General features: G+C 37.2%; 1 protein-coding gene across 4 annotated transcripts in view; it reads left to right on the top strand.

Annotated features, from left to right (window-relative positions):
* Window positions 1-14642, top strand: part of LOC122534009 (teneurin-m-like) — a 294594-nt gene that overhangs the window by 234445 nt on the left and 45507 nt on the right. The window contains exon 1 of one of the 4 annotated variants that reach the window (XM_043664253.1): window positions 6579-6590. The exons of the other annotated variants lie outside the window; for them this stretch is intronic. The gene's annotated coding sequence lies outside the window, so the exon portion shown is untranslated. Of the gene's footprint in view, window positions 1-6578; window positions 6591-14642 lie in introns of those variants that run through there. 4 annotated transcript variants of the gene reach the window in all.

Below are 14642 nucleotides of genomic sequence, written 5' to 3'. Positions count from 1 at the left end.
ATGCGTCGTTCGCGAGTTCGCACCCGAGCTTTTCTAACACGCTGCTGACGAAAGTATCTCCGGCGGAAGGGGATGGAAAAAGAATGAAAAAAATGAATGTATAACGCGCATAAACGCGTTATAAACGCAGCGCGTCTCTCTGAGCTACTGTTATGGCCGTTAATGCGGAATTTTCGGAGGCAAAATTAAAAATTTTTCGAGGCGTGTTTAGGGGGACGCGTGTGCGTGTAGGTTAGGGGAACTTAGGGGAGATCGAAAAAACTTCTTTTATTTATTACAGACGTAATTTTGTCTATTAACGCAAAATTTCGAGAAAATTGTAATTTTATACAGTTTTGTTGCTCGGTACACGTTCGAAAATCAAAATTAGTAGGAAAAGACTTATTACAAAATTATACAATGCAATAACATTGTCGCAATAATTTCTGAATTTGTCTCGTTTGTTCCAAAGAAACGCCCGTGAAACTTTTGCATGAAGGTGTACGATCACCCACGAAACTTCAAAAGAACGCCCCAAACTCCCCGAGGGGAAATAAAAGAAATAAAAGGGAAAACGTGATGGACCAATTCGAACCGTATCGACGTTGGAATGAATAAGAAAGGAAGAAAGAGAGAGAGGGAGGGAGAGAGGCGAAAAGGACGAGAACGTGGGTGAGAGCATTAGCATAATTCAGGCTGAGCGAACGTTCGAGATTCCTCGGTCTCGTAAGCCGGGACGTCAGATGGTCTACGAAGAAGCCGGCGGAGAGCAGAAGGATCTCCCGTCGGGGACGAGTTTCTCGCGCGGGAAGATTAGCATCGGCTAACGTAAACGCCAAGGAAATAAGGCAAGACCCCTCCCGCGCCGCGTATTGTCGGCCGCCGAAAATTTATTCCAATCCTTTGTTCTCGGACGCCCGTTAGTTATCATTAGTACACTGCGCGCCTGCGGCACTTGTCAGCCTCGAGGAGCAGCGTATAGGTACTCGAGGAGAAAGAGAGAGAAAGAAGGAGAACAAGTTTGAAACGAACCAGCCCAACAGTCGTAAAAAAGCGTACGACTTTTCTGTATGAGAGAGTCAATTTATCGAAGTTTCTTATTGAGATATTGTATAATCGTGACCATTATGGTCTTGCGGAGGAGGAAAATTGACCGAGACACCAATACTACGGTGTACGAGGCTACGTTAGTCGTTAAATTATGATATTTTGTAAGTTGAGATATTCATCAAGTATACTGGCGATGAGTTTGCCGGTTGGACAATGTTTGAGTTGTTTTAAAAAGGAAGTTCAGACGAGTTTAATTTAAATTTGTAGTGTTTATTTATTTTGAACGACTGTATTGATCATTAAGACACTGCGGATTTTTATGCATTTTAATGTATTGCACGAAACGCAAACATACAACATCAAACAGTGTATGCTACTTTCTTCTCAATAGACTGTGTCAATCATTAATCATTAGACATGCGTTTAACACAAACATATAGTATTAGTGTAACGAGGAGATGTAATTTTTGTTTTGTGTTCGATTGGTGTTATTCGTAAGTTTGACGATATTTGGACGAACAAAAATTCATTAAAACACTTCTTCCCATAGACTGTGTCAATCACTAATCATTAGACATGAATTTTCTGCCTCAAAATACATCACAAATATTAGTACAAGGAAATGTAATTTATTGTTTTGCGTTCGATCGGTGTTATTCGTAAGTTTGACGATGTTTGGACGAACAAAAATTCATTAAAACACTTCTTCCCATAGACTGTGTCAATCACTAATCATTAGACATGAATTTTCTGCCTCAAAATACATCACAAATATTAGTACAAGGAAATGTAATTTATTGTTTTGCGTTCGATCGGTGTTATTCGTAAGTTTGACGATGTTTGAACGAACAAAAATTCATTAAAACACTTCTTCCAAAAGACTGTGTCAATCACTAATCATTAGACATGAATTTTCTGCCTCAAAATACATTACAAATATTAGTACAAGGAGATGCAATTTATTGTTTTGCGTTCGATCGGTGTTATTCGTAAGTTTGACGATGTTTGAGCGAACAAAAATTCATTAAAACACTTCTTCCAATAAACTGTATCGATTATTAATCATTCAAACATGGATTCTCTGCATCCAAATATAAATGTTGCGCAATTTTTGGGCAAATTTCGATTGGATTCAGATTTGAACGATCTTAAGCGGACTAATGCATTTTCAACTCAATTGCCAGTCGGCTGTACATACAAAGTTTGCAGGTACACGTGCTCACGTGTTGCACTTTGCGCTTTTACTGGCCGTTGCTGGTCGTAGTTTTATTGAGGTTTTACGATTACGAGGCGGAATTTCCGAAGGAGAGATAAAGTTGTTGCCGAGCGAGACTTTGAAGTTTCACCGACCCGGATGATTTTTGGGAAAGTGGCGAACTACCCTTAATACCCGGCGATTGTGTACACTCGTGGACCCTTGCAGTTTGGGAACAGTCCTGTTTAAACAGTTCGAGCACCCGATGATGATGTTCCCCTTGCGAGATGACTACGACAATTATCAACTACCCAAACAACAGTAAATTGAATAAGACGAAAGGCATATAGAAAATGTGCGTTGCACATTGAGCATCCCTTAAAAACAAAAACATGTCGAAATAAACACCGAGACAGAGAACCAGAGTACATAGTACAACTGCGACCATTCTTTGTGGCATTTCTTAGAAAAATAAATTCAAGGCTTAACGAATTAAAATATAATGTTAATATTCTCACGAGACATTCTCTTTTAAACAATATTAGGAAATCGAAATAATTCCACTGTCAGTCAAATGATGACTCTTTATATAATTAATTCTACTAATATTCATCCATTGTAATTTAAATTAGCTAAGAAAAGATGAAGAGTTGTCTATACTTAAATGACTCACCATACTTAAAATGGGGCGATATCATTGTTTTATTTGCATTAGGCATTTGCCGAATAAACAACGATCAATTTCTGTGATCATTTTATTAATGCGCGCTGGTGATTATTCCATTCCCGTTGTTAATATTCATTTCCAACGATGCGATACTGCTAATATTGACCAAGTAAAACTGCGCATCCATTGCTTTTAATAATAACAGGCTCCATTATTGTTTGTAGGGATAATTTCGTTTCGGTAAATTAATCGCCCCCCGTATCGTGCGTGTGCATGAGCATTTCGGCGAGTACGAGCTGGAAAATCGGGACGATACGAGCGCGTAAACTTATAAATCGAATTCTCTAATTCGAGGCTCTTCGTTTTTGATGTCGCAGATATTCATAATTTATTGCTAGATTGTCGAAAATAAAATAAAATATATATGAAAGTTAAATTTTCCACAGTGTGTAAAGGTTAATTAAAAAGAAAAAAGAGTACTAAATATTTATAGTGTTACCAGTGTTAAAAAATATTTTCTATTTCTAACTGTCGAATCGTCGATAAAGGTTATTTTTTAAATTATCGCCCCAAAGAAAGTTACTTCAAGTCATCGAGCGAAAAATATGTTGATTTGTCAATTGTGATTTTCCCGAGGCTTTGAAAATTATAGGAACTTTCAACTTCAGACCTTCGATTCGGTGTTGAAGGTAATCCGCGACTTTTCTCGGATGAAATAAAAAAGATAATGAAGGGAAAATAGGTGTGGTACGGCCACCAAGGAAGCGGATCAGGCTACGGAATTCTTCATGGACCACCAGATACGAGAGATTAAGTGACCGGTAACTAAAAACTGGCGAGACCAGTGCTTGTCGACCTGTCGACAGTACCGATCCTTGCCGAGACCTTGTCCTTTTTCTCACGAAAGCTAATATCCAGAAGTTGCAGTAATAATGCCATTACTACCCCATTATCGCGCAAACTCTATAAAAACGTCCAAGCAAAAACGGGAGGGGTAATTCCACCTCGAAGAAACCCGTTTCATTTTTTAAGATATAAATTCGAGATTTAGAAGTTGGAAAATATTCTGCAGACTCTGTAGTAGAGACGCAGAAGCCTTAACAAAGTTTCAAGATCTTTCGTCACTGAAGAGTTTTTTTTTTTTTTTTTTTAAGATTATATCCTATTATAAAATTGGTGGAATCGAAAATTCAAAAGTTCTAAAAAATAGATGATTAGCGATGTGTTAACCTCTCGTAAAAAAAAAAAAACTGGAGCTAATTAAATTGAGGAATATTTAAAAAATATTAGGAATATTTAAATAATATATAGGAATATTTAAAAAATTAAGGAATATTAAGGAATAATGTATAGGAATATTTAAAAAATTAGGGAATATTAAGGAATAATACGTAGGAATATTTAAAAAATATTAGGAATATTTAAATAATTAAATTAAGGAATATTTAAATAATATATAGAAATATTTAAAAAATTAAGGAATATTAAGGAATAATATATAGGAATATTTAAAAAATTAAGGAATAATATATAGAAATATTTAAAAAATATTAGGAATATTTAAATAATTAAATTAAGGAATAAAAGAAAAAAAGAAAAGAATCGAAGAGTATTTTCGCTGAAAGAAATATTCATCGACTCAACGTTAGATTAATCCTGGCTCCTTCTGGTTAATCTATTACTAATGTCACGGTCTAAAACACGACACTACCAAGGACGGCAACTTCTTCCGTGCACTTCCTCTTCTCGCGACACCGTGGATGTTATCTCAGCACCGTATCTCACGTTGTTTTCCCCGGGGGTAGCTAGTCGTCCCTTATTTCAAGCTATACGGCTGGCCAGTTCCGGCCTATCCCTTTGCCTTCGCGAGCTTTATGGCCTCGTCGTGGTAGCGGGGGTGCTTGTATCCCCAAGAGGTAGGAAATCACGGTAAGGCTTCTCTCAAGAACCTCCATTTTTTTTCTTCCTTCTTTTTCTCTCTTTTTTTTCTCTCCGTGAATACTAGAAGGGAGTGGCAAGGAAAGTCACTCGCTGAAAGCGGAGACGCGTTCGATCGGTCGCGAAATCGCTCGGTTTCTGGCGATTTCTTTCTCTTTTCTTTTTCTCTGTGTAACATCGATTCATTTTGAATTGAATTTGGATCTTGAACCTGCTGTAGGAACGTAACCTACGTGAATGTGAAACAAATCGGCGGATCGATGTAAAATACTAAAATAAATCCTTAATTTCAAGGTTAATAAAATAACTTCCTTTTCTCTCATGTTTTGATGTTTTATTGAAAATAAAGGGGAAAAACATAGGCGAGAAGAAAGCGAGTTAAAGCAAATATTAGGTGAACAAAGTTTGTGCAGTACGGCGGATCAATATAGAATAAACAAATAAATACAGAACGTAGAAATAAATATTAGACGAACAAATTGTAAAATAGGTATGAAGGGATAAATGTTAAACGAACCAACGAACAGGCAAACAAATATAAAAATAGGAAATACGCTGTTTGGAATAATTAAAATATTTCTAAAGCAAATTTTAAAAAGCCTAGAACCTGGAGGATATTTTATAAAAAAATGCTGGAACATAGAATAATCCCACTTTCTAACCAGCGTAAATGAAACTCTACCAGAGGACATACCTACCACCGTGGTAAATTAAAAGGGCAACTCTTCGATCGAGTCGTCTACAACAGAGCTGGCACAAAAATAATTTATGCATGTCACAAAAGGGGAACCTTAATTTCATTAAAAATTAAAGGAATCAAACCACTGTTCGATCAGCCCTCAATTAAATCCAACGTCCGCGACAACATTTCCAGTTATATCAAAGTCACGCTGTTACATTCTTAAAGCGAGCGGATATTTCTGACGACCTTTTTTAGCTCGAACGATTAGCAAATCGAAGCTCTCCTTTTTATTTAGAACCGATCGATTCGGTGTCGATTTCGTGGATAGCGACTCGATGAAAATTATCCATCCGTGGGGATCGTATAAATAGACAGAACCGATTCGCGTTAATTATACTTGTAAATAGGTCAGAACGGTAAGAAGAAGAAGACGAAGAAGAAGCCGGATATCGCACAGGGGAGGGTGAATCGCTCGTTATAATTTATGCTGCTTCACAGAAGCTGATTGTTTTCAGCGGAACTACGTATATCACGTTCCCTCGTTCGGGCATATCTTTCGTTTCTTATCGACTATCGGTATCGGTTCATGAATGAACTGCTATTGCAGCCCCGGACGATTTCATCCGGTCTTCGATGGAAATTCGAAGATAATTCTGTGAGATGTTAATTGACCGCTTTACCCAATTTCAGTTGCTCGGTATACGTGTAGAGTGTAATAAAATAATTCAGGAGGATACGGAATGATTTATCAACAAGTGAAATGGGGAATTTAAAAAACTAGCCGGGAGTGTCGAAAATACGAGGAACGTATTGTAAAATGACTGGTGTAATATAATAAATTATATTATTATATTTTATATTGATAGAATATATGTAAAATTATAGGAAATTGTGCGAAATGACATAATACGTGGAAATACGTGTGAAATTGCTTATTAATATTAAGCTACATGAAATATAAAAAAAAAACATGGCGAAAGGATATAACGATTCAAGTGTCGCTGGTCTAAACTATTAATTTCTGTCGTAAATCATAATTTAATTCGCTTTCCGGCTTTAAAACTGCATTTAAAATCCTCGTTAATCGTAACATCTAGATATCTACCATAGATACGAAGTTTCATCGAGACAAAGGGTGATACGTGTTTCAGAAAATTTGCCAATTTGCCGCGTCACGCGGCGTGAATTCTCATCCCCCTTGGGGGGGGCGGTGGCCGAGTTTTTCAACTTAACCTTCGTCTCGCGGCAAACGCGCACGAAGGAGGCCGAGGAAGAGAGTATCAGATTCTCGCGTGTTCGAAACGTCGAAAAACGATCTCGCAGTTTCAGGGGGGAGGTCGGATGTGTCACGATAAGAGAACCGTGACTGGAGAAAGGCAGCAGTGAAAGAAGAATTGGGTCGCGTGCGAACGAAAAATCGGCCAACGTGTACTATTCTCCTGGAAAATTGGAAATTTCTCCCGCAATCTCTCTCTCTCTCTCTCTCTCTCTCTCTCTTTCTCTCGGCTGTGGCGGATACGAATTTATTTTGTCTCTCTCCCTTTTTTTTGTTTCTTTTTCTTTTTTATTTCACCCCCGATTCTTTCTTTTCCTCTTTTTTTTTTTTTTTTTTGCACCCTGTTTGAAAGATTTCGCGAAATTCGATAAACAAGCGAAGTTGATTTGCTTTAATCCGCATCTCAAACACGTCTTTGTGTATTTTATATATTTCGCTCGGTGCGAGGGAGTGTGGTCACGTGTAGTATTATTATAGTATTATATTATATTATATTATATAATTATAGTTTATTTTTTACCTTAAGATTGTGTATAAAGAAGCTGCACCGAATTCAACATTATATATATTATTTATTGTTACATCTTACGCAAATTATTATACATTCTGATACTTCTCTAATCAGAGTCAGGCAAAACGCAGTCCGATTAATGATTAATGATCGCGATCAACGCGGGATCCGGCTATTAATTATTACAGATTGTTACTATCAAATAATCAGTAATCACTGATTAATGAATAAGGGAAGTAATCAAAATCGTTGTAATCAAAGGTTATGATTAATTTCACAATCATTAATCGTAAAGCGATTACGCTTCTGATCACAACTAAATCGGCGGAACATTGTGTGTATATTTCGTAAAAACTAATTAATTAATTATTGTTTCGCAACGTGTACAATCCTATGATTTTAATACTCAACAAATGTTTCGTCAACCATCAATCGTAAGAGTCTGCCGTCCGTATAATTCTCGAGCACACGATCTTCTGATGAATTGATGAAGATGAGCTTTAATAAGATTTTTGTATGATGAAAATTTTGAAGTTTCTTCGTCGTCGATTCTTACATTAAAAATATATCGGACTATTAACTTTGTAAACTTTGTCGAATTATAGCACAATTCTGGGTGATTAAACCTGTTACGCGGATGTTTATGGAATTTTAAATTAAATAGAATCTAGAAAATTGTTGCAGAATTGCAATTAATACACTGCTTTGAATATTTTATACGTACATTTCTTGCAACTTCGAGGTTTCCATAAATGCGTGAAGAATCCGCGCGGAGAAGAAAATTAACAAGATTTTGCAGATTGTTTCGTGACGAATTAATCATTTAAATCAATCATTTAATGACCTAAAAGTCACCTCTGTCAATGATTACAAAATAGTTACAAAAGCTAGTCAAGATAACTGATTTATTTTAACATCGTACCAAGTAGTTCGTCAATTCGAGTAATCGTCAATACCGAAACTACGAGTAAAAACCTACAAGTCCAGCGGGCTGAAATTTATAAAATTCTCGATTAAAAACGAAAAAAAAGGAAAACAAACAAACAAACAAGGAGCAACTCGCAGATCCAAACACTTAAAAAAATCGCTTTCGACTTCGACGCTTGTCGCTGGAACCTCGCCGCGTGTTTCTCGGCACGACTCTCTTCCCAGGAGATCCTCGCCTCGCGAAGGAACGAACCACCCGGAGGCCCCGTTATTACGCGCGTTCTTCTCGCGCGAGCTCGCACATTACGCTCACGGAACGCGTGAACGTGTGTTTATCCAGGCCCGCGGCCACGCTTGGCAACGCGCGCGACGTACGCGCGCAAGGAAGTTTTTCGCGAGTCGGAATAAAAGAGGGAGAACGAGTGAGATTCCTCGTGGCCCTTTGACCGGCGAAAACGAGAGAACGAGAAGAGAAGAGAAGAGAAGAGAAGCGGCTTGCCTAGAGCCGCGTAATTTACGGACCGATCATTCTCCGTATGCAGATGGCGCAGGCCCGCAGAGTTGTTACACGTACGGGTTCTCTCCGAACCGGCAACAACCCTACTCTTTCCCCTCTCGTTCGTTCGTGTTCAGTTCTCTTCAGCGTCATCGCGTCGCACGACGTCGACCTCCCGCGTGCCTCGCAGTTTTATTGGCTTAACTCACTATTTTACAGCCGATAGTGGATTAAAGAGATTAAGCGCGCGGCTGGGGGGAGGGGTGGGGAGGGTTCGTCGCCGGTAGATACTTTCTATAGAGACATAAACTGGACGGGGATATACCGTGTCGGATTACCGGTATATTTTTCGTTGTACGTTTCCTTTTTTTTTTTTTTTTTTTCGACTCCTCGTTTTTTTGGTGTCACGTTTTCTTTTTTCTTCTTTTTTTCTTTTTTTTATGGTGTTGCTGCAACGAGTGATCTGTAGACGTGCTCGATGCGATAAAAAGTCGATTTACGCTGATGCGAGTGGTCGTTGGCCGAGGTTCCTCCCAGAAAACTTTAGTTTGCTTGCGATGGCAACGGCCACCACCGTCGGTTCTCGTTCAAAGAACATCGCGCGTCGTATGGTTTCTTCTCTGGTAGGTTAGACGTATGTTTGGGAATATCGAAAGTGACGCTCGTAACTGGCTGTAATTTTTCTAGACTTTGTCGGACGGTACATACTTCTTTTTCATTCTCTTCTTTCGGAATTTTGGCGAACTTGCAACGAACCACACAAGTCGATTTCGAAACAGCACTCAATTATCGTTATTTATTATTGTCTGAAGCTCGTACAATAGTTCCTACGTTACCTAACTATTTTTTCCCCTACGTGTATCCATTCGTTTCGGGAGAAAAAAAAAAAAAAAAAAAAAAATTGCGTTCGAAAATCGACATGGTTTCTCCCCAAAACTTTCGTCGAAACTGTTCGATATTGCGGCAAATTTCACGACACGGTGTACTCGTACCCAGAGGCACATGCTGTCGGAGAATGAAAAATCATGATGGTTGGTGTTGCAGGATACGACCGTGTAGGATAGGTAGGAACATAGGTTGCCGTGTGCGTCTTGGATTTCGTGAAGAGCGGATCCCACCCCTTTCATTCTACTCGGTCAATGGTGTCCTTCTAAGAGGTTTCCCCTCGTTCTTCTATTTTGCCAGGGACGAAAGTTCCATCGAACCGAATCCGAGCTTCTTCCTCGCGTTTCACCTTCCATCGTGTGTATTACTCGGCTCGGTCGAGATTTTTCGTGTAATATCGTTGCGCCCTCTTCCGGGGGCTCGCAGCCGGGAATGGATTTAAATCGGAAATCCGATTGTTTCGTTTCGCGTGTGGTACAGTTTGGAAAGGAAATTGCCTTCCGTTATTCTTGAACCTCGGATCAACTTCAGTTCGATGAGTAGATTTTAGTATTTTGTATATTCTGCATTATATTTTTAACTTTTACATTTAAAATGCTTGATATCCGTAGTATTCGTAGTATTCAACAGTTTAACAGTATTCGACATTCAACAGACTCTGTATTTTAGCTTGTAATTAAAATTAAAATACATATTTTGTGTTTTAGTATACTTTAATAATCCAACTTTTGCATTCTACGTTTAAATTACTTAATATCCATAGTATTCATAGTATTCATAGTATTCAATATAATTTAACTATGTTCAACATTCTACAGACTCTGTATTTTAGCTCGTGTAATTAAAATTAAAATATGTATTTTGTGTTTTAGTATATTTTTATATTCTACGTTTAAACTACTTAATATCCATAGTATTCATAGTATTCAATATAATTTAACTATGTTCAACATTCTACAGACTCTGTATTTTAGCTCGTGTAATTAAAATTAAAATATGTATTTTGTGTTTTAGTATATTTTTATATTCTACGTTTAAACTACTTAATATCCATAGTATTCATAGTATTCAATATAATTTAACTATGTTCAACATTCTACAGACTCTGTATTTTAGCTCGTGTAATTAAAATTAAAATATGTATTTTGTGTTTTAGTATATTTTTATATTCTACGTTTAAACTACTTAATATCCATAGTATTCATAGTATTCAATATAATTTAACTATGTTCAACATTCTATAGACTCTATTAGTATTTTAGCTCGTGCAATTAAAATTAAAATATATATTTTGTGTTTCAGTATATTTTAAAATTCCAATATTTAAACTACTTAATATCCATAGTGTTCGTGATATTCAATGTAATTTAAGTATCTGTCGTATTCTACAGACTGTGTATTGTGTAATTAAGATACATAGCCTGTCAATATAAATATTTTGTATCTCTAATGTTCCGTATTCTCGACATATTTGAAATACAATACAAATATAAATATTTAAATTTGCATATTCTGTGCTATTTTAATATGTTCCACATATCTCGACGCATTTTTAAATAATACAACATACAAATATCAAGAGTTGAAGTTTCGGCTCGAACTCTGAATTGTTTCTACGAGACAAAGTACTTAGAACGCCCGGACGGGTGGAACAATGGCAAGGAGGGGTATCAATCTGCCGCCCGAATTTCTAATTTCCCGCGCGTCATCGCCATCCATCCTAGAGAAAAATAGTGGCGCGGCTAATTCGAACAGGTTCATCGTGACTTCGCAAGTATCGCCGCGAGAGAGGAGCGAGCGGACAGGATAATCCTTTAAACGCATCCTCGGCTGCCAGATGTTCGATCGAGTGCTCCTCGCGAGAACCAATAACACGATCGATCTACCACGTTTCTCGAACGTGCCTAAAAAAAAAAGAAAAAAAGAAAAAACGAATCATTAAAATTAATTTTACAAATTAAACAATCAGAGAGCATCGAGTCTAAATCTTTTTTGAATTAAAATCATGGCCAGTAATTTTCTGACCAATCCCATAATTATACGTGGCTGTTTACTCAACTGTGCGTTATATTTTTCTACTTTGTTTTCTTTGTCTCTCTCTCTCTTTCTCTCTCTCTCTCTATATATATATATATATTATATATACGTGTGCACAAGCTCTGAGCTCGGTTAGGATGGCAAGTTGTTAGTACAAGACCGTGGAAACTCTGGCTTGACCAGCTAGCTTCTTACGCTGGGCGAACGCTCGCTCTCGCGAGTTTAACCAGGCTAGCAGTTATGAGGCATGACGAGGACGTGCACCGGAAGTTTCCACGCGAAGATTCTTGCCGCGTTCCAGTTGTGCGTCAGTGTGGCCACGCGACAAACGTGCGAAGTTGAAACCGGACAAAACCTCGTGGAACGTTGCACGTATAGATTCACTCGATGGGAAACTGTGTGTAGATACACGTGTATACAACCTTAGAAATCGGCTTTTTACAATACGTAGGAACATATTTTTCAACCGCGCGCACTAACGCTAGAAAGTATAATACTTGTAGCAAGAGAAAGTTAATGATACGATTAAAAAACACAGTCTTCTGTTGATATATTTTATTGAAAAACAAATCGGTTACCTAAAACTACGCTGTTCGTAAATATATTTAAATATAATTTAATTTATATACATATATTTAAATATATAAATATAATATAAAAATATACTGTGTATTATAATATATAAATATAATATAAAAATATATGTAAAATTTCCACGGAAAATTTTTACCATTTTTTTACTAATTTTTTACCATTTTGGTTCCAGTGTCAACACTTGACAGATTCTCTATAAAGCTAAATTGTTTCTTTCTTCTTTGTTTTAGATTTGCAGCGAATTGTAATGTTTGTTTCCAAGACTTTCGAACGTTCTCTCTCTCTCGATAAAAGATTCGGTCATCGTGATACCATTTATCTTTCTGGTAAACTTTTTCTTCCTCTTCTTCTTCTTCTTTCTTCGTTCGTTCGTGGCGAACGAAGTATCGAGGTAATCTCAGTTTCTTTGTTCCGATTCGAAGCTTCGACTGGATGACTTTATTCTGTTGGTAGAAGAAAGATTCTCATCTTGGGTTAATTCTTGAGTTAGGTTCGGGTTCGATAAGAAGGGAATAATAAGTTACAATTCCAAACGTCTGTATAAACATATATATGTATGAAATGGACAAGATTCTTTTTTCATTGAATATTTTAGCTTCTAGTAGAAATAATTACGATGTAAAAGTATATAAAAACACTAAAAAATACTCACTTATTATATAATTTTTATATACTAAAGTATATAAAACACTGAAATACTCACTTGTTATATAAAGATGATTGCTATACAAAAAAGAGAAATAAAATTATCGTATTTTCAAATTAGATCCTCTTGAACATTTCAACTTCCCAAGTTATTCCAGAATTACCACGTTACGTCAAAATTATTAACCACAGTTCTGATTCTATTATGTGTCATAAAACTTGAGAGTCTGCACTTCATCCCGTGTCCCCTTCTAATTCCCCTCTCTTAACAAGAAACGTATCTCCCCAGAAAAGGATCTGCCCGAATCTGCTCCAAAAATCTTCTTTTTTCAAAACAAAAAAAGAAAGGAAAGGAAAAAAAAAAATGGTGAAAGGGGAAAGGAACGGGTGCAAAAATCCGTGCACAAAGAGAGATTCCAGCAGACGAAAGAATTCTCACGTAGGATTACGCGAGAACGCGTAGGGCGATGGCGGAGAGGAGAGGAGAGACGGGGCCGGGGAATTTCGAATTCGATTTTCGCGGCGATACAAGACCGACTTGAATGGAGTCTCGCCGGCCAGAGAGGCGAGTGACGTGGAAGCAACCGAAAGCTAGGGAGGGAACGAGTTTCTCATCCCAGATTGGGAAACGGCCGGGATTACGTAAAAAAAAAAANAAAAAAAAAAAAAAAAAAAAAGAAAGAAAGAAAGAAAGAAAGAAAAAGGAAAAAAGGAGAGAGAAAGGAGTAAGTCAGATTGCACATCGACCAGATGGCAGGCGTTCACCCTCGTAAACCCCTCTCTCTTTTTCTCTCGATCTCCTTCTCCGTGACGCGTTTCATACATGTATGTATGTATGTATGTATGTGTGTTTTCGCCCGTACCTGGCCGCGGTGCATCCATTTCTTTGTGCGGATCGTGACGAACCCGGATCAAGTAATAGCACCGGCGGTACTTTGAAGCGGTTCTTTTGCTCGGGAATCGTTCGTTGCTCGACGCGATACCAGGTAAATTACCGTGGAAGGAATTACTTGGTTGACTGTCAAGTGAGCGATGCATCCCGTTCGGGGTCATTGGGAACCACGACAATTTTCACTCGATTCGTTTACTCGATTCGCTCTTCGAACTTTCAATTTGTATTTTTTTTTTTTTTTTTTTTTTTTTATTTTTTTTTTTTTTTTTTTTTTTTTTTTTTTAATCTGTTGAAAAGTGAGATTGACGAACTGAATTTTCATCCGGCTGTCGAACGCTAAAATTTTGGCTAATGGAGACTTCAGTGATTCGGTGGAAGTTATTGCAGGCTGTTTGTTGTAAAAATTTTGGAGCTTCTATACTTCGTTGCGAAATTTTTCACGTGACAAAGGAGAAATGAAATTTTTCGCAGAATAAAAGTACCTTAATTTATTTTAATTTTAGCAATCTGATTTAATGAAGTTATGAACATTCTAGTTCGAATTTAAATTCAATGTACAAGTTGAGAAATTCTAACGTAAATCTACAATTGACAAGAGACTCTAAAATTTCTCCGGAAAATAATGTAATACTTAACAGTGTAATACTGTATATTACTGCATACACGTCGCATCAATATTTCCAGAAACTGTCTGATTTTAAGTAATAGGCGATTTAAAAAAAAAAATGAAAAAAAGAGAGAGTCCAATGAAACGATCGGCTGTCACGTTTTTAAAACATGGAACATTTCAAAGGTTTACTGGCGGACACTGGCGATTTACCGTGCACAGAGAGAGAAAAAGAGAGAGAGAGAGAGAGAGAGCAATTTA

This window comes from Frieseomelitta varia, unplaced genomic scaffold, assembly GCF_011392965.1.
Source record: "Frieseomelitta varia isolate USP_RPSP 00005682 unplaced genomic scaffold, Fvar_1.2 scaffold_566, whole genome shotgun sequence".
Lineage (NCBI taxonomy): Eukaryota > Metazoa > Arthropoda > Insecta > Hymenoptera > Apidae > Frieseomelitta > Frieseomelitta varia.
This window is presented reverse-complemented; position numbering and strand designations above follow the sequence as displayed.